The sequence below is a fragment of the Panthera onca genome, chromosome C2 (assembly GCF_046562875.1).
Source record: "Panthera onca isolate mPanOnc1 chromosome C2, mPanOnc1 haplotype 2, whole genome shotgun sequence".
In the NCBI taxonomy this organism is placed as follows: Eukaryota; Metazoa; Chordata; class Mammalia; order Carnivora; family Felidae; genus Panthera; species Panthera onca.
In genome coordinates, this window is record NC_138347.1 from 126450402 (window position 1) to 126474036 (window position 23635).

The window sequence follows — 23635 nt, forward strand, 5'->3', positions numbered from 1 at the left end:
TATATTAATTATCTCCATAATTCTTTGTGGATCACTTCCCTCTGACTGTTCTTCTGACTTTATATTACAATAATTGTACACTAAACACCACAATCTAGCCTCTATAATTTGGGGGTCTTATTATATCTATTGCTATCAGTAAACCCAGTTCTTTAGTGGCTTCCTTTACCATCTGATCTGGCTTATAAAAAGTCACCACTGAGCCTTTTAATGAGACCGGTGCCCCTCACAACAGTACATTTCTTATGTCCTTGATATATGGTGCAGCCTCCTGACCTTCTGTAAATGAATTATCTGGTGGGGTTTTCATCATTACATAGTACATGGTCTCCAGCATAACCAGTTGTCCGGTCTTTTAAATTCTTTCTTCCAGTGTCTGTCATGGCAACTATAACATTTTAACATCATTTAGTATGGGACCATCACTTTTTCCATGCTTCTAGAAACTGTCCTAATAGCAAATTCACACTGTCTCCTGGGATTCTCATTATGATGTTAAATCTTGAGTATGGGGAAAGTGCTCCCAAATCTTACTTCTCTGTTTTCCACCTTATGTTCCTTTTCTTTTCATAAAGCGCCCTCAAAATTCAATTCTATACATACAATCTCAGTTTATGTTGACTAGCTATTCAAGTTCCTTTGGGGTATAATTCCTTTTCTCCATTATCATTTCCAGCATATGGAGACTTAACATCATTAAGGCCTACTGGACAGGAGACATCCTAGGAGCAAAACTTGAGAGGGAGGTCATTAGTTGTCTTGATAGGAAGAGGTCTCTTCATCATCTCTGAACAATGGGGAAGGGATAGGTCTTAATAGGGAAGTTTTGGGCCATTCCTGGGAATATCCTCATCTAATGTGTTAAGTCCCATTCTTTCCCACCCAAAGCCTTGACCTTGGCTTAGTGTACTTATTTGATTAGAAATTTAATTTTTGGAGCATAGTTCACCATGACTGAGTTTATTCTTTAGCTCACTTTAGTCTCCCACTGCAAGAGATGAGAACCACTTTACATGCTCCTGAAAAGACTTTGTAGTCTTTACTTTTAACTTTCAATTGATGATTAATCACTCTTAGCTTTTCATTATCTTTTTCTAGTACATCAATCTGTCTAAGAAATAGCTACCTCTTTTAGTCAGCTCAGACTACTATAACAAAATACCATTAGACTGAGGGGCTTGAACAAATTTATTTCTTATAGTTCTGGGAAGTCTGAGATCAAGGTACCTGCTGGTCAGTTTGGTTCTCAGAACTCTCTTCCTGGCAGGCAGACAGCTGCCTTCTCACATGTGCTCACATGGCCTTTCTTTGGCATGCATGGAGAGTGAGGGAGAGTGTGTGGGAGACGTAGCGAGAGGAAAAGGGAGACAGAGGAGGGGGGAGAGGAAGAAGGGAGGGAGAGGGAGAGAAAGAGATCTCTGTTTCTCTTCTTATAAGATCATTAATCCTATCAGATCAGGCTCCTACTCATATGACTTCATTTAACCTTGATTACCTCTTAAAAGTTCTCTCTCTAAATACAACTACACTGGGGATTCAGATTTCAACATGTGAATTTTGGGGAATCCATAGTACCACTCAATTTCACTGTCCTTATAGTTACTATTTTCCCCATATTTCTGAAATAGTTGATACATCACACCAGTTAATACATACCTTTCCGCTGGTATACCAACCTGATTCAGCGCCCATGAAAGTTTCAACAACTGGATGGTAATCTTGTGATAGGGGTCCTTATTGTCAGGTAGGTAGGCAGCTAATGCTCAAGCTCCAAAACCCCATCTTTGTGCCTGTTTTCTCAGATCTCAGTCCTGGCACCTACTGTCATAGGTTGGGTTCTCAGGGAACAGTATTATGAGACAGAATTTAAAAGGCTGGATATTTATTAAGGAGTGCCCTTAGGATTAATAGTTGTGGAAGGGAGGGGAAAGAAGCAAGGTTGAGCAGAGGGAGAAACTGAGTTGCATGTTCCATAGGGAACTCAGGAGAAAAGAACTGACCTTCAGAGTTGTCTCAGGTTGGCTAAGATAGTCAGGTTCTTATGTCCCAACTTTGTTCAGTAATTGAATGTGGGACAACATGGGAGGGGGCCTAAACTCCAGCAATGTAGCTTTATGCAATTGTAGCAATCCTGAAGATACCAAAGGCTCTGTTAACAGTACACCCAGTTCCTGGGACAAGTCCTTATTGTAGGGGGATCTGGGCAGTGGATCGCAACGTTCATCACAGGGGTGAAGCATTTAAATGTTTCACTCCTGTTTCCATAGAGGGGAGAGAATTTCCATTCTCCTTGAGGAAAAAGAATGAGAAGTACTCCTCAGTGTCTCTCTCCCCAGGGAAGTAGGAATGATTTCTCTGATAGGTGAGATTATGAAAAGGAGTCAAGCTTGAAAGACTAAACACTTTCTGGGCTTTCTCTGTCTCTGTCTTTGTCTCACTCCCCTTCTCTCTGGCTTTCTTTTTACCTGGCTTGTCAGTAGGATTCAAGAAATTTTGTGCTTTTCAGTGTTATGAGGCAGGCCTGAATCCCATGGGAAGACCTGAGTTTGTCCAGTTCTGCCTATGACAAGGTGATGTATTTAGTTGTGGGTCACAGTGAGGAGACCAATAGCAAACCCATTTGCCAAACCAAACCTCTTTCTCTAATTGACTTTATCCAAGCTAATTTTTAGAAATTGCATTTATTATGAAAATTTCAAACATGACCAAAAGGAGAGAGAATAATATAATGAGTGAGAATATATTCAACAATTAAACAAACATCCAATTAAACAAACGTCTGGATTTTTTATTCAAGTCAATATTTTAATTTTCTTCTGTCTGACTGCTGAATCTTATTTCCCATTTGTTTCCATACTTGGAATGGGAATAAAATAGTAGTGCCATTTTAAAGATTAAAAAAAAATCAAGAAGCTTTCCATAAAATTTGGATTTGTGACTGCCCCTAGGGACAAGAAAAAAAAGAAAACCTGGCAACAATGGACAACATAGCAACAACCAACTGGCTCTGAGAAGCAGGTACCTCTTTTAGACTGAGTATGAGCTCCCCCATAAGTCATAATCTCTACCCCTCCCCACAGAGAGGCCAACTGTCAGTTTGTCATTCACCATAAGGCTTAAATTCTTGCTTTTATTACACTGAGTTTCCCCCCTTCCCTCTACTTACCTATGTTATCTGTCTGGCTCCTGTAGTCATTTGAATTATTGGCCCTTGCTCTAAAGACAGGCTTTTTATAGTCTACCTAACGACCAAATTCAGTGAAACATAATCACAGTGTCTGAGCATCCAGCAGCTTTACTATAAGACAAAAAAAAAAAGTACAAAATATCCACCAGCAGGTAAATGGATAAACTGTAATATAATCATACAATACAATACCTACAGCAGCACTAAAAAGAAATGAATGATTGATGTATACATCAACATGGTCGAATCTCAATTATGCTGAGTAAAGAAATAAGACCAAAAAAAGTACATAAGGTATTATTCCGTTTATATAAAAGTCTAGGAAATGCAATTAACCTATAGTGACCAGTAGTCAGAAAGCAAAGCTGTGGCTGCCTGGGGATGGGATGAATAAGTGAGGTAGGGGGAGATGAATTACAACTTTTGGAGTTGATGAGTATATTTATTATCCTGACTGTGGTGATGGTTCTATAGGTTTATATATATGTCACAGCTCATTACATCACATACTTTGAACATGCACAGTTTACTATATGTCAATCATACCTTAATAAAGCTCTAACCAAACAAAAAACTCGAAACACAAACAAAAACCACACACACCAAGTATCTGCCATTTATACTAGTAGGTGCTTAATAAATTTCTACATAGATGTTACTGACAGAAGATATTTATACTCTTGCTTACGTTGATTCAGAGACAAAAATCTGCATTTCTGATCTTGATTGCTTACTATTAAATTTTTATCCCTAGGAATGTTGTAACACTCAGATTAAAGAGATAGTCTAAAACCTTCTGGAAATGGATAATAGTGGCTGCCTCTGGAAAGGAGAACTAAGATGTCAAGGGAAAAGGAAAAGCAAGTAACTTCCACTTTTTTAATTAGTTTGCATGCATATGATATTTATATTAAAAAGTTCTTTTTTAGAAATAACTTGATTATAAAAAACATGCACTAAAAGATTTGGAAGTGATTTGAATAGGTTTTCATAAAATATTTAATTTTATTGAGAGAGAGAGCAGGGGAGCGGCAAAGGGAGGGAGGGAAAGGAAAGGAGAGAGAGAGAGAGAGAGAGAGAGAGAGAGAGAGAGAGAATTTCAAGCAGGCTCCACACCCAGAGTGGAGCCCAACACAGGGCTCAGTCCTATGACCCTGGGATCATGATCTGAGCCAAAATCATGAGTCGGACACTCAACTGACTGAGCCACCCAGGTGTCCTCATGAAATAATTTAACCCAGAGATGATTTATAGCAAATAAAGTAAATTAAAAGTGTATAAGCTTCTGGTGGTGATGAGCAAATTAAGAAACTAGTCATTTATTAAGAATAAGACCACACTTCCATCCAATTTATCGGTATCACTGAATACTGGAAGACAGCAGATAATGCCTTTAGAGTTCTGAGGGAAAGTAAATCAGATCTACTGACCCAGCAGAATGAAAATGTTTGCAAATATTAAAAAACCAAAAGTTTCTTTCCCATTCTTTCATAAGTAGTTAGCAAGGATGTTCTCTAAAAAACCAAGAAGATAAACCAAAAAAGTAGACATGGATTCTAGAAAAGAGTGGCTCCAACCTTGGAGCAGAGTAAAGGGAAGTTCTCAGGTGGGTAGCAGGGTTAAAGAACAATTAGATTAAGTGGACAGAAAGCCAAAGTTTCATTAGGTGATTAGGGGCAATTACCAGGGGGCCAAAGAAAGAGAATATCTCTGTAAAAGAGTAGGGAAAATGAAAAAACTTGATACGACAAATTAGGTAAAATACACAGTGGGGGGAAAAAGGCAATTTGAAACTCTAGGAAAAACAAAGCCATATAAGAGTTTGTGGCCCAAATATGAAGCATAAATACTTATGCAATTGATAGTAAGGGAAGAGAATCCATTTGATGTTGATGTTCTGCACATTTTCCTTTGAGTGACTTTCTAGTGGTTCTGACAGAAGTCTTGTGGAGCAGAAAATGCAATCTTGGCACTCTCCTTAGCCTTGAAGTTGGCTGTTAACTTTGATAAGTCAACCCATGGACAGAATACAAAAGACTTATTGACTATATTCAAGGGAGGTGAGTGAAAGGTGAGAAGGAAGAATGGCAATATTAAAATTGGAGTGTGGAAATAGTATCTACCTCAGGTTGAAATATTATTTAGAGTTTTATAGTATATCATTAAAAGTTGCAAAGATAACCAATAAAAAAAGGTAAAATTAATGTAACTGTTAAATGTTGGAGAAATGGATGTTAGCATAGTTCTTACCTTTTATGCCAGGAAGTCATTAGATATTCTATAGCTGATATGAGCATATTTAGAAATACTTAAGTAATCACAAACGAAAACATGTAAAAGAGGTTGGCCCCAGAGATTGATTCTAGAAGTAGAAAGCGTTATGATGTTTGTTGCTTTTCATCATAAATTCTTTTGTGTTATTTGATCCATTACAATTTAATTTGTTTCCTTCTATTTGTTGCCATGTGTGCATTTCCTTGACTAGAAAAAAAAAATAGATGCTGTTTTTTTGTTTGTTTGTTTGTTTGTTTGTTTATATGGAAACAATAGATTTTTTAAAGTTTTATTTAGGTAATCTCTATATCAAATGTGGGGCTCAAACTCACAAGATCAAAAGTCACACATTCTTCTGGTTAAGCCACCAGGCGCCCATGGAAACAGTATTTTAGACATCTATCCTATCAAGGATGACTCCCTAAAGTGGGTCAAGCTTCATTCCAGATCTTTTAAAATAAGCAATAAGGTGGAAATTCCAAGGACACACAGAAACTTGGAGTAAGCGAGTGGATGTTCTACTAATATTTTATTACCTACCCTAAGGAATATATAAGAACCCTTAGCTTCTATCCACACTAGTTTTAGCCATCTGCTTATGAGATTTCTTTCTGAGAAGTTCTGGTCCTCCATTTTTGGGGGATAGGGTTTTGCCTGCAACCAGGTTACTGTTTCTGAAAAAGGAAGTATTTTTGTCCTTCTTATTACCAACCTTGGTAATTGATTGTTCATGTTTAGAAGGAATAGTGTTTCTAGTATTAAAAAAGGAATGGAAAAACCATGGGTTATTCTGATAGTTAGGCATGACACATTATTACCAACAGTTGGCAGCACACCTTATTGCAAGAGTAGGAAAGAAAGGGAAACTGTTTCTGATTTTTGCAAAGATCTAGCAATACAAGCAATAACAATTATCCTATAACCAAGCAAAAATGCAAAGGAAGAATACTTTATTTTGTGAGAGTAAAATGAGACAGTGGTCATAATCCCTAAAATACTATGTTACAGATATTCGCAGGCTTTGTAGAAGTAATGAAAGTGAAGAGTGAGAAAGCATAATCAGAGGACCTCTCTTTGGTCTAAATATCTAGTAGCTGCACCTAGAACTCTGTAAAGGGAGCAGGGAAGGGAAAAATCATGAGTAAAATGTTACTTTGAAAAGTCTTTCTTATAAGATCTATATGAGGAAAACTACAAAACTCTGATGAATGCAATCAGAGAAGAACTACATAAATGCAGAGATAGTCCATGTTAATGGATAAGAAAAACCAATATCAAGATATCAGTTCTTCCCAACTTGACCTATAGATCGATGCAATTCAATTAAAATCTCAGAAAGTTATTTTATGGATATCAACAAATTATTCTAAATTTTATATGGAGAAGCAGGGTGGGGGAAGGGTGAAATAGATAAAGGGCATCGAGTACACTTATCTTGATAAGCACTGAGTAATGTATAGAATTGTTGAGTCATTGTATTGTACACCTGAAAGTAATATAACACTGTATGTTTTATACTTCAATAAAAAAAAAGAATAAAGTTTACATGGAGAAACAAAAGATGCAGAAGAGGCAGCACAATATTAAAGGAGGAGAACAAAGCTGAAGGACTGCAGCTATCTGACTTCAAGACTTACTATTAAGCTACAGTAGTCAAGACAGTGTGATATTGGCAAAAGAATAGATCAATGGAAATAGATCAATGGAACAGAATAGAGAGTCCAGAAATAAACCCCCTAAATATAGTCAACTGGTCTTTGACAAGGGAACAGGGGTGGCAAAATAGAGAAAAGGTAGTTTTTTCAATAAATGATGCTGGAAGAAATGGACATCCACAGGCAATAAATAAATAAAAATCTAGGCATAGATCTTACATCCTTCACAAAAAATTAACTTAAAATGGATCACAGACCTAAATGTAAAATGAAAAATTATAAAACTCCTGGATGATAACATAGGAGAAAATCTAGATGACCTTGGGTATGGTGATGTCTTTTTAGATACAACACCAAAAATATAATCCATGAAAAAAATTATCAACAAGTTGGACTTCATTAAGATTACAAACTTCTGCTCTGCAAAAGACAATGTAAAAAGATTTCGAAGACAAGCCACAGACTGTGAAAAAATATTTGCAAAAGACATATCTAATAAAGAACTGTTATCCAAAATATACAAAAAAATCTTTTAAAAAATTAAAAAAATTTTTTTAAGTTTATTTATTTTGAGAGAGAGAGAGAGAGAGTGCAAGTGGGATAGGGGCAGAGGGAGTGACGGAGAGGGAATCCCAAGCAGACTCTACACTGTCAGTGTGGAGCCTGACATGGGGCTCAAACTCAGGAACCATTAGATCATGACCTGAGCTGAAATCAAGAGCCAAACTGACAGCCACTCAGGTGCTCCTACAAAGAATTCTTAAAATACAACAGTAAGAAAACAAACAACCCAAATTAAAAAATGGGCCAAAGATCTTAACAGATATTTCACCAAAGAAGATATATGGTGGCAAATAAGCATATGAAAAGATGCTCTACTACATGTCATCAGGGAAAAGCCAATTGAAACAACAGAAAGATCCCACTACACACCCATTGGAATGGCCAACATCTGGAACACGGACAACACCAAATGCTGACAAGGATGTGGAGCAACAGGAACTCTCTTACAATGCTGTTGGGAATGTAAAATGGTTTAGCCACTTTGGAAGACAATTTGGTAGTTTCTTACAAAACAAAATATACTCTTACCATATGATCCAGCAATCACACTCCTTGGTACTTATCCAAATGAGTTGAAAACATGTTCACAAAAAACCTGCATAGGAATGCTTATAGCAGCTTTATTCATAATTTCCAAAATTTAGAAGCAACCAAGATGTCTCTCAGTACATGAATGAATGAACTGTAGTATATCAAGACAATGGATTATTACTCACCACTAAAAAACATGAGCTATCAAGCCATGAAAAGGCATAGAAGAAGCTTAAATGCATATTACCAAGTGAAAGAAGCAAATCTGAAAGGCTGCATACTGTGATTACAATTACATGACATTCTGGGAGAACCGCAACTATGGGGACAATAAAAATATTAGTAGTTGTTAGGGGTAAGGGAGAAGGAGGGATGAATATAGAGAGAATTATACAGAATATTATACAGGATATTTCTGGATAATGAAAATACTAGTATGTTACTATAATGATGGATATATATCATTATACATTTGTCCAAACCCACAGAATATACAACACCAAGAGTGAACCCTAAAGTAAATTATGGACTTTGGGTGATTATGATGTGTCAATATAGGTTCATCTTTGGTAACAAATGTATCATTCTGGTGAGTAATGTTGATAATAGGGAAGGAGGCAATGCCTGTGTGGACAGGGGTATATGGGAAATCTCCATATCTTCCTCTAGATTTTGTTGTGCCTAAAACTGATCTAAAAACACAAAGTGATTAAAATAAAAAAAGGTTTCTGTGGAAGGAATACCAGCCTTATCGTTATGAAAACAAGTTGGCTGAACATCTCTCACTTTAAGCAGAACTCTAAAGTCAATGGAATAATTTCAAATCTTCCTCATGCTAAAATTATTCAGAGAGGGAAAAACAGATAATTTTAAAGTTACTCTGCCATCTAAATAGTCACAAACTGACTCTTTGTGTTATAAGGGAAAGTTCATGTTATTTGTTAATAAACGTTAACCATTTATTCTGCAACGCATTTGTATTATATTTACATTATGCTTATAATACATTGATGTATAACTCTATAAATGCAATTTTCAAATATATAATATTAGATATCTTTTTTTTTAGGTGAAAAAAAAATTTTTTTTTTCATAGGCTTAAACCCTTTATTAATTCATGTTGTAATGAAGCAGATCGCTTTAAATGTACTTCTGGGGCGCCTGGGTGGCTCAGTCGGTTGAGTGTCCGACTTCGGCTCAGGTCATGATCTCGCAGTCTGTGAGTTCGAGCCCCGCGTCGGGCTCTGGGCTGACAGCTCAGAGCCTGGAGCCTGTTTCAGATTCTGTGTCTCCCTCTCTCTGACCCTCGCCTGCTCGTGCTCTGTCTCTCTCTGTCTCAGGAATAAATAAACGTTAAAAAAAATTAAAAAAAAAAATAAATGTACTTCTTATGTTCTTTCAATTTTATATAAATGTAAATGAGGAATATTAGTATTAACTTCTGACATTAAGCAATACACTTTATTTATTTTTTTTTTCTGTTTTTTTTTTTTTTTATTTTTTAATATATGAAATTTACTGTCAAATTGGTTTCCATACAACACCCAGTGCTCATCCCAAAAGGTGCCCTCCTCAATACCCATCACCCACCCTGCCCTCCCTCCCACCCCCCATCAACCCTCAGTTTGTTCTCAGTTTTTAACAGTCTCTTATGCTTTGGCTCTCTCCCACTCTAACCTCCCTTTTTTTTTTTTTTTTTTCCCTTCCCCTCCCCCATGGGTTTCCGTTATGTTTCTCAGGATCCACATAAGAGTGAAACCATATGGTATCTGTCTTTCTCTGTATGGCTTATTTCACTTAGCATCACACTCTCCAGTTCCATCCATGTTGCTACAAAAGGCCATATTTCATTTTTTCTCATTGCCACGTAGTATTCCATTGTGTATATAAACCACAATTTCTTTATCCATTCATCAGTTGATGGACATTTAGGCTCTTTCCATAATTTGGCTATTGTTGAGAGTGCCGCTATAAACATTGGGGTACAGGTGCCCCTATGCATCAGTACTCCTGTATCCCTTGGATAAATTCCTAGCAGTGCTATTGCTGGGTCATAGGGTAGGTCTATTTTTAATTTTCTGAGGAACCTCCACACTGCTTTCCAGAGCGGCTGCACCAATTTGCATTCCCACCAACAGTGCAAGAGGGTTCCTGTTTCTCCACATCCTCTCCAGCATCTATAGTCTCCTGATTTCTTCATTTTGGCCACTCTGACTGGCGTGAGGTGGTATCTGAGTGTGGTTTTGATTTGTATTTCCCTGATAAGGAGCGACGTTGAACATCTTTTCATGTGCCTGTTGGCCATCCGGATGTCTTCTTTAGAGAAGTGTCTATTCATGTTTTCTGCCCATTTCTTCACTGGGTTATTTGTTTTTCGGGTGTGGAGTTTGATGAGCTCTTTATAGATTTTGGATACTAGCCCTTTGTCCGATGTGTCATTTGCAAATATCTTTTCCCATTCCGTTGGTTGCCTTTTAGTTTTGTTGGTTGTTTCCTTTGCTGTGCAGAAGCTTTTTATCTTCATAAGGTCCCAGTAATTCACTTTTGCTTTTAATTCCCTTGCCTTTGGGGATGTGCCGAGTAAGAGATTGCTACGGCTGAGGTCAGAGAGGTCTTTTCCTGCTTTCTCCTCTAAGGTTTTGATGGTTTCCTGTCTCACATTCAGGTCCTTTATCCATTTTGAGTTTATTTTTGTGAATGGTGTGAGAAAGTGGTCTAGTTTCAACCTTCTGCATGTTGCTGTCCAGTTCTCCCAGCACCATTTGTTAAAGAGACTGTCTTTTTTCCATTGGATGTTCTTTCCTGCTTTGTCAAAGATGAGTTGGCCATACGTTTGTGGGTCTAGTTCTGGGGTTTCTATTCTATTCCATTGGTCTATGTGTCTGTTTTTATGCCAATACCATGCTGTCTTGATGATGACAGCTTTGTAGTAGAGGCTAAAGTCTGGGATTGTGATGCCTCCTGCTTTCGTCTTCTTCTTCAAAATTACTTTGGCTATTCGGGGCCTTTTGTGGTTCCATATGAATTTTAGGATTGCTTGTTCTAGTTTCGAGAAGAATGCTGGTGCAATTTTGATTGGGATTGCATTGAATGTGTAGATAGCTTTGGGTAGTATTGACATTTTGACAATATTTATTCTTCCAATCCATGAGCAGGGAATGTCTTTCCATTTCTTTATATCTTCTTCAATTACCTGCATAAGCTTTCTATAAGTTTTTCTATAAGTTTATTCATTTATTTTGAGAGAGACAGAGACAACATGAGTGGGGGAGGGGCATAAAGCAAGGGAGACAGAGAATCCCAAGCAGGTTTCACACCATCAGCATGGAGCCCTACACAGGGCTTGAACCCATGAAACTGTGAGATCATGACCCGAGCCGAAACCAAGAGTTGGACACTTAACCAACTGAACCACCCAGGTGTCCCTTAAATGTCTATTTTTGTACCAGGAAGACCAATAAATTGATTTGAAATAAAAGTGTAATGGGTGCAAAAGGGCACCTGGGTGGCTCAGTAGGTTGAACATCGACTCTTGATTTTGGCTCAGGTCATGATGTCACAGTTGGTGACAGATCAAGCCCCGAATTGGACTCTGTGCTGACAGTGAGGAGCCTGCTTGGAATTCTTTCTCTCTCCCTCTCTCTCTTTCTGTCTTTCCCTCTCTCTCTGGCCCTCCCTGACATACATGTGTGGCTCTCTCTCTCTCAAAAGAAATAAACATGAAAAAAAAAAGTGTAATGGGTATGTGTGTTCTTCTCTAGACATCTAACCTACAAAGGTGAATCTTCAAAGTGGTCAGGGCTCATCTCAGATCAGTGGAAATGAGCAATGAGGTAGATTTCCAAGAAATGTGGACTAAGCAAATGGTTGTTGTACTGATACTTTATTCCCTACTCTAAATAATATTTAAGAATCCTTAGCTCCTGGGAAACCTGGGTGGCTCAGTTGTTTGAGCATCTGACTCTGGATTTCGGCCCAGGTCATGATCCCAGGTTGGTGGGATGGAGCCCCATGTAAGGCTCAGCGCTGGGCATGGAGCCTGCTTAAGATTCTCTCTCTTCCTCTCTCTCTGCTCCTGGCTCTCTGTCTCTCTCACACACACACATAAAGATATAGATAAGAATCCTTAGTTCCTCCTCACACTAGTGTCAGATATCCTTTTTTGATGTTTTGTTCATACAAAATGGTTTGAAGCTATTCATGAAAATTGTGGTATTTGAAAATCTTTGCCAAGAACTTTGGAATCTTGATTAAGAATTTCACAAAAGCAAAGGCTCATGGGAAATGTGTGATTCTGTAACAAAGTCAACTCATTATAATACCTATTACTTTATTTTACCAAATAGCTAAACTTTAAATGTATCTACCCTTTGTTTACATTTATGATTTTTCAGAATAAATCAACTAATTTGAAGAATTTATAAGAAAATAGAATCTGGAAAAGGATCAAGGCATTTCTTGAATATCATTAAGTATTTTCAATTATATTTTATAAACCAGGAATCATAGAAAACTTTTGTCCATTTTTTTAAAGGGTGATGAATGAAAGACATCGACTTTTTAGAAGGCTGTCATGATTCTTATGTGTAAGACAATGGGAGTTTGTGAGGAGGGCCAGCCTTGAATAAGGATAAAAGCAGTGGGAGAAAAAGCCAGGAATCTGAATAACAATATCATGGGAGTTTGGCTATTTTGAAGGAAAAGAGTCAAGACTAGCTCTACAATTCAGAACATAGGAAACTAGGTAATTATTTACAAACACCAGCTTAACTATTGAGTTAAGTGAGAGGGCAAAATAAAGAAAATTTTAGATTTCTCTAAACTCAGAAAGTTGATTACCCATGCTCTTGGATATTAAAAAAAAAAAATTGCTAAAAAGTTCTTAGCAAGATAAAAACAACACTGCAACAATACCAATGGCATTTCTATAAATGTTAATTTGTTTAATACTCATAGCAAATCTATAAGATAGGTACTACTGTTATTTCCAACAATCAGGGAAACTAAGCCACAAAGAGATTTGTCCAGGATCACACAGCTTTCCAGAGCAGTATGGTTCCCGAGTCCCGAGACTACAATGCTATTATTGAATAGGAAAACGGCATTATTTAAAAAAATTTAAAAATGTTTATTTTTGAGACAAAATGAGAGAGAGAGAGAGAGAGAGAGAAAGAGAGAGAGAGAGACACACACACACAGCATGAGCAGGGGAAGGGCAGAGAAATAGGAGAAATAGGGAGACACAGACTCTGGAGCAGGCTCCAGGCTCTGAGCTGTCAGCACAAAGCTTGATGTGGGGCTCAAACCCACAAACTGTGAGATTATGACCTGAGCTGAAGTTGGACGTCCAACCCACTGAGCCACCCAGGTGCCCCCCAAATGCTTTATTTTAAATGTTTAAATTTTGAGCTGGAGCTTCCTGGCAAGTAAGCTGAACATGAGGAATCTTAGTTAAGGAAAAATCAGAAACAGTAATTTTGGGAGACTTAAAATTTTTCTTTAAAGATTATTTATTTTGAGAGAGAGAGAACAGGGGAGGGGCAGAGAGAGGGAGAGAGAATCCCAAGCAGGCCCCGTGCCATCAGTGCAGAATCTGCCCCTATGTGGGGCTCAAACCCACAAACCGTGAGATCATGACCTGAGCTGAAGTCAAGAGTGGGCCTCTTAACCTACAGAGCCATCCAGGCACCCCTATTTTGGGAGACTTCCTAAGTGAAAGAATATAGTGGAGAAGAACAGAGAGCTAGGAGTTGAATTATTGGATGGAAGAAAGAGGAGGAGCTAGCAAAGGAATAAGACCAGTAAACCAGGTGGGTTGTAGATAATAGGAATTGTCTTACAATAAAGGGAAATAGGGCTTTAAAGAGAGGATAGGGATTGGTATGCCAAGAAAATGAGGAATGAAAGAATGGCTGGAAATTAGAACTCTGTTGACCTTAAAGTGTAATTTCATTTTGCTGTTATAGCCTGATTAATACAAACTAAGGAATAAAGTGTAAATGGAGGTGGTGATTACACCCTGTCAGAAATGTGACAGTGAAAGGAACGTTGATAGTATCGTTACTCAAGAGAATAGTAGCACTGAAATTTTAAAAAGACAATGGAAACTGTGTTGAAAAGCAGAAAAGAAACTGACGGATAAGGACATGAAGATACAAGACCTTAAGAAAGTAGTGGTGGAAGGAAGTGGGAAGGGATGGCATTCATAGTCCAGGGAGGACTGGCTTTGGAGAGAAGTGGAGAACAGGCTAATTTGATGAGAATTTTTGAGATCATGAACAGAATGTGACTACAGATATTTTAAGATGGAGAGAAATCAAACCAGAATTGGGAATTCGAGCTTAGATTCCAGGAAACTAAATGAAGTTACCTATTAGTATGGATTGGGACTGGAACCTTTAATAAGGAAAGCTGTAAAGTCTTTGAGGAAAATATGAGAAGTCAACCAGAGATTAGTTAAAAAAAAAAAAATTTATAGATGGGAGGCCAGTCACGAATTCATACCCGTCTAGGTCGACTGTGACTTCCTCCAGTGAAACAGCCACACACTTTGTGACCTTTGGGAAAGAAACAGGTAATAGGGGTAATTTATTGGAAATTGGGTCTGAAGACTAAAGGATTTGAGGGATTCTAAGGCAATATTAAAACAGAGCTGGCTCTAGCAATAAAGAATTGTCATGAATGGGGCTGCTGACCAGGGAGATTAAGGATTCACTTTTGTATTGAAAAGTTGTGAGCAGGTGAAATGTAGGAGCCACTGCCACAGAAAGGCGGGTAGAAGAGGCGACGTTCAAGGACATATTTTGGTTACATTTCACATTAGTCAATACGTTCATTTCAGAGCCACTGAGAGTTGTCCTACGCTGTGGGAAGAGAACTCTCAAAGCTGAGGCTGTATTTTCCCAGTGCAGCTACATTCCTTTTTCACTAACTAGCCAATGCTGCCGCCTTATGCAAAGCCGGCACTACGGAGAGGATCTGCTTTACAGAGGCAGGGACGACGCCAATCGGCCTGGGGCAGGCACTGTAGCGTCTAGGTCGGCAAGGGAGGGCCTAAACAGTTCTCGAAACCTTTTCACCCTCGCTCGCAAAACCGTCTTCCCAACAGTCAACAAAAGGTAGCTAATACAATGCTAAGCTCAGAGGCCCTCGTTAGACCCAGGAGAGTTGGATGAAGAGCTTGGCACCTTCACTCCCTCCTATTTCCGCAGAGCGATTCCCGGACGTGGGGTGGAGGCAGCACTAGTCAGACGAGGCTGCAGGGAAGCGCCAGTCTCGCGACCTGGGGAGGGGCTTCAGTGAACCGGCCGGGGGCGGGCCTCCCTCCCAGGTCTCGGAAAAGCTCCGAAAATGGCGGGCGGCAACTCGGCTAGCAGGGCGCGCAGGCGCCACCGTGGCCGTCTTTCTGCCAGCCTCAGGCGGCCCAAGAACGGTCCACAACGCCCTCACCAAGAGGTATCCGCCGATTGCGATTGGCTGAGCTAGGCTACGGCTCCGTGTGGGGGCGGGGTCTCCACGCAGCGGCCACGTTTCCCGCCCCGCTGGTGCGCGTGCGCGCAATCCCCACAGGAAAGCGTTTGCGCGCGTCCCCGCTGCGGTCCCCAGCTCGCGCCTCAGCTCCCTCCCCTTTCCGGGCAGGCCCGTCCCGTCAGCTAGGCAGTAAGCGCCGCGGCCAGCAGAGGGCGGTCCGGACCCAAGTCTGCAGCGGCGCCATTGGCGTGTGGAAAATGCCACCAGATGGCGGGTTAGGATTGCAGCTCCGTTGAAGGCGCGGCCCCCGCTCCCGAACCCCCGGCGACCACCCCGTAACAACCCCCCCACATCGGCAATAACACACCGGAGACTTTTGGGGGGAAACTAGGTCGACGGCCGGCGGTGCCCGGATGGGCAGCTGAGGTGAGTGCGGGCGGCGGCGACGGCGGCGGGGGGCGGGAAAGGGGGAATGCGGCGGCAGCGGCGCGGGGGCTGGAAGCGCGGATCCAAGATGGAGGCCGGGCGAGAGCGAGAGAGCGAGAGAGCGCGAGCGAGGAGCGGGCGGGCGGGCCGGGCGCGGGCCCCGCGCGGGGGAGGGAGGCCGCGTGGGCCTGTGCGGGGCGCGGCGGTCGCTGGCCGTCCGGGCGCCCAGGGGGCGGCTGTGGGCGCGGCGGGCACCCCAGAGCCCTCGTCCCTCCCCACCCCTCCCGCGGGCCTGAAAATCGTGCCCCCGCCCGCTCGGGCACTACAGCGACGGGCGCGGAAGCCTTTGTGGCGCGCTCGGGCCCGCCGCCAAGCCCGCCCTCCGCCCTCCGCTCCCCCCCCCCCCCCCCCGCCCGGACTCTCGGGACTCGCCCGCGCCCGGCGGGGCCGGGCCGAGGCGGGCTGGTGCGAATGCCTTTCGCCGCCCGCCGCCCTGCGTTTCTGCGGTGTTTTAGCGGCGGCGGCGTCACATGACAACAAGCTCGCCTCAGCGGAGGGGCCTGGGGGTCGCTCGGCGTGGCGGCCGGCCGGGGCCTCTTCTTGGTGGGGTGGGGCAGGGGGCTTGCGACTGGGGGAGAGGGGGCTTCGAAGCCAGGCTTTCCCGCTATCTGCCCTCCCCGCCCCCGACGGAGGCCTCACTGTAAAACGTGTCCAGACCGGAGCACTGCCCCGCTAGTTTGCCAATTCCCCGGGAGAAGAGGCCAATAAAAGTTGTTTTCCCTCCTTTCTCGGGGTGGGGGCGGGGTGAAGAGCTGGGAAACTGGAGTGCCTGGAGTTGGACCTGGGCCTCGATTGGAGTGTCTGAACTGGGTGCTTCTTGTGTGCTTTAGGGACTTAAAAAATTTTCAGGTCTTAGGATTGTCACGTCACCCTTTCTACCCACATTTGAAATGTTATCGATTCTCTTCACATTGCAGAGAATCGTGCCCGGGGCGTATAAATCATGGGATGGTTTTGGAAGCTTATAGACTCAAAACAATGCTGTTTGTATGTGACGGTAGCGAATTATTTGCTGTTAAAATTCTTAAGGTGATGAATATAGTTTATTCCTTCGCGTGGTCGTGACTAGAAAGGACTATATTTTTCATCTTCCTAGGAAATACAGTGTTTGTGAAAGTATTTGAATTAGTATAAAGAAAGTTGTGTGATTTGTAACTTGTGGAATTTGAATACGACTCTACCTTTTAGTTTTCCATGTGTGTTTTAAGAAAATTGCAAATTTTTATGGTGAAATATACGCAACAGTGAACATAAAAGGACTTATTTATTGTACGAAATATTGTGCCATGTTCTCATATTTACAGTGATGATTTCAGATTTAAAAAATTGCACAAGGGGAGAAATACTGAAAGATATGGAAAGGGTGTCTACTTTTGATTTTTGTGAACACATAACACCGATTGTTTTCTAAATAAAGTTCTGGGAAACCTACAGGTGTTTTGCTAATTTTTTTCTTCACATTTATAATAAATGTATTTTAAATTTATTCAAGCAGTTTACCGATGGTCATTTTTACAACCAGACTACTTTTGAGTGGAAATTTCTCAGTATCCACTTTAGTTTTGATGTTCTGACAAAGCTGAGTTACTGAAATAGATGTGAAAGGTGGGAAATTATGTTACTAGGATTGTTTGCTTTGAAGACAGTAATAAAATTAACTGTTGATTTCAATGGCGTTTTTAAAGCTTTAAGGGGGCTGTGGTGTAGGGGAAAGAGCTCTGGAAGTTACTTTAAACATTCCCCAGGTTTATTGTCTTTGGGATATCACTCTCTGAGCCTTACTTTTCTCATCACTAAAATGGAAGATTATAAAGTATATGGTAGTTTAACAAAGCTTAAACATTTTATACAATTTTAGCTTTTCCCTTTGATTGTGGATCTGTGTATCTTCATAATCAGTGCAGTTGCATATAGTGTACTGGGGAAAAAGATACATCTTTTTCGCAGCATGGGTGCATGGGTACAAGAGCACCTGGCTCCAGGCATCAGTCACAATGGGTCTTACTGGCTCAGTGCAGTCTTTATTGCTTGTGGGTGTAGTTTTGGTCCCATCAGGGGATGCTTTGCCTTTTGGGTGTTTTGCCTGATTTAAGAGAGGAGCTGGAAAGAGGAGTTTAATCAGTTAGAAAGTACAGACTGATGTCAAAATGGAGGTAGTTGGAAGTTCTCTTCTTCGATTTTTCCCCTTTTTTCTTTGCTGCTTAATCCTATAGTAAAGGAGTATGTTCCTTTTCATCCTTTCTTTCTTTTCTTTTTTTTTTTCTTTTTTCTTTTTAACATTTGTTCATTTTTGATAGCGCGAGCGGGGAGGGGCAGAGAGAGAGGGAGACACAGAATCTGAAGCAGGCTCCAGGCTCTGAACTGTCAGCACAGAGCCCGACACGGAGCTCAAACCCATGAACAATGAGATCATGACCTGAGCGGAAGTTGGGCACTCAACCAACTGAGCCACCCAGGCGCCCCGGAGTATGTTCATTTTCTTTTGACCTTTAGACTCCCCTTTAAGACCCCTTTTTAAAGCTCATCTCCTTAGGCCAGACCCACCCAAGATAATTTCCTTTTTGGCATACTCAACTGATTAGGGACCTTAAATACATATGCAAAATCTGTTTGCCATGTAACCACCACTGGAATGATACCCCATTATGTTTACAGGTCCCCTACACTCAAAGGGAAGGTAATTTATAGGATGTGGGTCATTGAGAGTTCTTAGAATTTTGCCTGCCATTGGGAAAGGGGTATCTTTACGTTTGAGTCTTTAGAATCCAGACATATAAGGAGAGCACAGAGGGAGAGCAATAACCCACTTGATAAATTTACTCATACTTACTTGTCTTTAAACCTTTTACTTTCCCATTATTTCCTCGTACCTCATTTTAAGTGCCTCCTTCTATAAAAATATTTTATTGCATTTAAAGGAAATTAAAAACTAGAATTAAAAAACTTCAGGTAATAAGGCAGTAGGAAATTAATTATCATTATTCCTTCATACCTATTGTTTTACCCATTTTAGAGATAAGATTGAATCTAATAAGGTAAGAGATTTTAATGCTTAAGCCATTAAGTGACAGGTAGATTCACATACTGATTGCAGCAGGCAATTGCTGTGGCTTGATTGGTCTGCAGATTGTAAAGAAGTTGTTCTTACGAAAATAGTTATTTGTAAGGGTCAGAGATATTGTTGGTGGAACAAAGAAGGTAGCAGAAGGTGGTATGTGGGATGGTTTGAGTCCAAGAAGCAAAATATTTTCAAGAGGAGGCAATTAGGAGAGTTATAGTTAAGGATATCAAGCTTTAAAGAATAAAGAATTTAAAGAATATAGCTCTTCAATATAAAGAGTTAAAATTGTTAGGGGGATAAAATTTGATTTCTTAATAGGTGATATAATAGGGGCTTGGTAAATCTTTGTTAGCCGAATAAGCATATAAATTTTTAGAGTTAAGGTATTTCTACCTAAAGCAGGAAGTAGAGACCTAAAAGAATATTCTTACTTAAGCCCCAGATGAGATGAATCTTGAGATGGGAATTAGGGGAATGCCTGCAGAGAAGGAGGGGTTAGCTTTCTGTCATTTCAATAGTTAAGAGGATAGGATCCCAGCTTCCTACCTTAGTGCTGAGAGAAACCCTGTTTTATTGAGAAATGGGATTCTTTTAAAGTGAGCTTTAAGTAGGTCATAGACCAGTTGGTTTTATAGAATCTTTTCTCCATATAATTCATCCCTTATTGCTTCCCTTAGGTTTTTCCTCCTCCTCTTTTAATTCTGTTTTTGCCAGTTTGTGCTTGAAGGACATCTTAAATCCTACTTTTTTTTTTTTTTTTTTTTTTTTTATAAAATACATTCCTTTGTGCTATGGGCAGAAAGGGTGCACTATTAAGTTGCCCAAATATCTCATAGAGTTTTGCTGTAATTAAACAGCTACAGTAATAGCTTTTAACTTGCTAGAAGCTCACAGGTAACAAAAAAATTTTACATTGTGACCCAATACAAACACACACACAGGAAATAAAAGTTTCATGAAATAGTATTTAGCCTTTATGTAGTGCTCTCAGATATTTTCAGATTTTGTTTTTTAAATAAAGAATGTTGGTTGCATCTCACCTAAGTGTTATCGTGACTTCGAACTGGAGAGCAGTGAATTATACCTTGGTAATCAGGAGGGTGCCAAGTAAAACCATAAGAAGAAACCATTTTGCTTCTGTCAAATTGGCAAACATTAAACATTCTGATAATATCAAGTGTTGGTGAGAATGTGAAGAAATTATACTGCTTTTGGCAGTGGTATAAATTGACACAGTTAATTTTGCAGAAGAATTTGTTTTATCCTTGATTTCTAGGGTAATTTTCACTTGGAGTATTTCATGTTTCATATTTAATGTTTTGTTTAGGGGTTTGGAGATATTCATAAGGGATATTGCTTTGTAGTTTTCTTTGGTGGTAATGTCTTTGTCAGGTTTCAGTATATGGTTATGATGGCCTCATAAAATAGGTCTGTTTACTGAAATAATTTGTCTAGCATTGATATTCATTCTCAATTGAGTGTTTACTAGAATTCACCAATGGTACCACCTAGATAGGGATTTTTTGGGGGGGGGGGAGGGGGAAGGTTTTTGATAACATTCAAATTTAGTTTTGTTAGTAGACATATGGCTGTTTAGATTTTTTTCATCATGTCAGTTTTGATAAATTGTATTTAAACATTTGTTCATCTCATTTGATTTATTGATATAAATTGTTTACAAGATTCCCTTGTTATCCTTCTAATGTCTGTAGGATCTGTAGTGGTATCTTCTCTTTAATTTCTGGTGGTGTATGTTCTTTCTTTTTTTCTTAACCAGTTTTCATTCTTGGTTTACCAGTATTACTGTCTTTTCAGGTAATAACATTGCTACTTTTCTCCATTCATCTTCTCTATCTCATTTTTTTCTTTTCCTTATAATTTTTTTCTTCTACATATTTGCTCTTTTTTCTGTAGTTTCTTTTTAAAATATTTATTTTGAGAGAGAGAGAGAGAGAGAGAGAGAGAAAAGATAGATGGGTGAGGGGTAAAGAGAGGGAGAGAGAGAATCCCAAGCAGGCTCCATGTTCAGTGCAGAGCCTGATGAGAGGCTCAGTCCCACGAACTGTGAGATCATGACCTGAACTGAAATCGAGAGTCAGCTGCTCAACAGACTGCTCCACCCAAGTGCCCCATCTCTTTTTTCTAGCTTCTTAAAGTGGAACCTTAGGTCATAAATTTTGGACATTTCTTGTTTTCTTTCCTTCCTCCCTTCCTCCCTTCCTTCCTTCCTTTTTCTCTTTAATGTTTATTTTGAGGAAGAAAGAGAGTGTGAGTGGGGGGAGGGAAGAGAGAGAGGCAGGCACAGAATCTGAAGCAGGCTGTAGGCTCTGAGCTGTCTGCACAGAGCCTGACGCTTGAACTCATGAACTGTGAGACCATGACCTGAGCTGAAGTCTGACATTTAACTGATTGAGCCACCCAGGTGCTCCATAGACATTTCTTGTTTTCTAATATGAACATTGAAAACTATCGATTTTTCTATAAACACTGCTGTATTCCACAGATTTTGATATGTTGTATTTTTGTTACTCAGCTTGAAGTAGTTTATTTGCTTTGTAATTTCTTTGATATGTGGATTACTTAAGAATGGGTTCAATTTTCAAACATTTGGGATGATTTTAGAGATCTTGTTATTGATTTCTAACTTAATTTCGAGGTCAGAGAATATACTGTATGATTTTAATTCCTTTAAATTTATTGAACCTTGTTTCATGGTCTGTGTTGGTAAATGTATCTTTCACACTTGAAAACAATGTGTATTCTGCAGTTGTTGAGTGTAGTATTCTGTAAATATCAATTAGATTAAGGTGTAGCATTTTCAAGTCATTTGTGTATTTGCTGTTATTTTTGTTTGTTTTTTAATTTTGGAGAGAGGTCTAGTTCTTTTAGTTGCTGAGAGGGAGGTTAAAATATACAACTATGACTTTAGTCATAATTGCCTATTTCTTACAGTTATCTATTTCTCCTTTAATTTTGTCAATTTTTGTTTTATGTATTTTGAAACTCTTGTTTTTAGGCACATACAGTTTATAATATGTCTTCCTGATGAATTGATCTTTTTACCATTAAGAAATATTTTTCTGTATCCCTGGTAATACTTTTCAGGTCTACTTTATGTGATATTAATATAGCCACTTCAACTTTCTCGAGCTTACTCTTTTCATTGTATATCTTTTTTACTGATTTACTTAAAAAACTTTTTTTCTTTGTATTTTACATATACCTCTTGAAGGCAGCATGTAGTTGTTTTGCTTTTTTCTTCTTTCTGATAATATGGAAGTGGAATCTTTCACTTACAATAGACATTGATTATGTGGTAATGTCATGAATGGTGAAAGGCCTGAGATTTTACCCTACTTGAAGGCTAACAAGTTAACCTGCCACAGTTTAATGGATGCTGGTAGGAGCCATGGGGCTCCTTGATCAGAGGTAAAGAACAATGCATTACAGCAATACCATTAGTGGTAAGTGGCAGTGTTTATAAAGCACAGTATCCTGTGTAGTGTTGTATACTAATTTTTTCAAGTCCATACAGCTAGTTAATGACAGAATCAGCATTTGCATCAGATCTCTGAGCCCCAGTTTTTATGCACTATGGTAGTGTTAAGATCTGTATATGCAGTGGGGAAACTTGAATCCTTATGATAAATGGTAAGCATGCTTCCCATTTTCTTTGAAGGAGATGCTGTTTGTCTTTCCAAGATTGTTCACTATACTAATATTCTTGAAAAGATTGGGACATGGGCATTCAGTGCCTCTGTTTTGAAGATATGCAGAAAAGTGAGAGACCCATGGAGGATTGTGTCCCAAAACTGCCCAGTGAATTTTCTTAGTTTTCCCTATGTTATTTGTGATTTAGTTTTCCTTATATTTCTCATATGACTACAACCTAGCCTTTCAGCTCTATCTCTGTACTATGCTTCTCTTTGAGTTTTTGCTTTCCGCAAATTGGATTAACATACCTGTATCCTAGCCTGTCTTCCCATCTTTGTTCTGTTTTATCTGTGTATTGAGCATTTACTATGTATCAATAAATGTTTTGCAGTAAGCTGATGAGGTAGTTATTGTTATCCATTTTATAGGTTAGATTAAATTTAATATTAATTAGATTAAACTTCCCAAGTTTGTGATGGGAGAGAGGCACAATGTAAAGAAATCTTTGGAGTATTGTTTGTTGACCTTAGTAGGGGGTATATGGGGTGTTTGCTTATAAAGCAAACAGTTCTTTAAACTGTTATTGAGATTTTATGTATTGTGCTGCATAATTGATACAGCTCACAAAGAAAAAAATAAAAAGTAAATACTGAATTGTAGGATCTGTCTGTGTAAAATCTTTCCTGATAACTTTGCCAGCACTTATCATCCTCTATATATTTTCATTTGTTCCAATTGTTTTATTGCATTTAT

General features: G+C 39.5%; 1 protein-coding gene across 1 annotated transcript in view; it reads left to right on the forward strand.

Annotated features, from left to right (window-relative positions):
* Positions 1–15804: 15804 nt before the first annotated feature.
* The window catches only part of STAG1 (STAG1 cohesin complex component), a 401929-nt gene continuing 394098 nt past the window's right edge, over positions 15805–23635 (forward strand). Inside the window, exon 1 of the mRNA XM_060638731.3 lies at positions 15805–16107. The gene's annotated coding sequence lies outside the window, so the exon portion shown is untranslated. The remainder of the gene's footprint in view (positions 16108–23635) is intronic.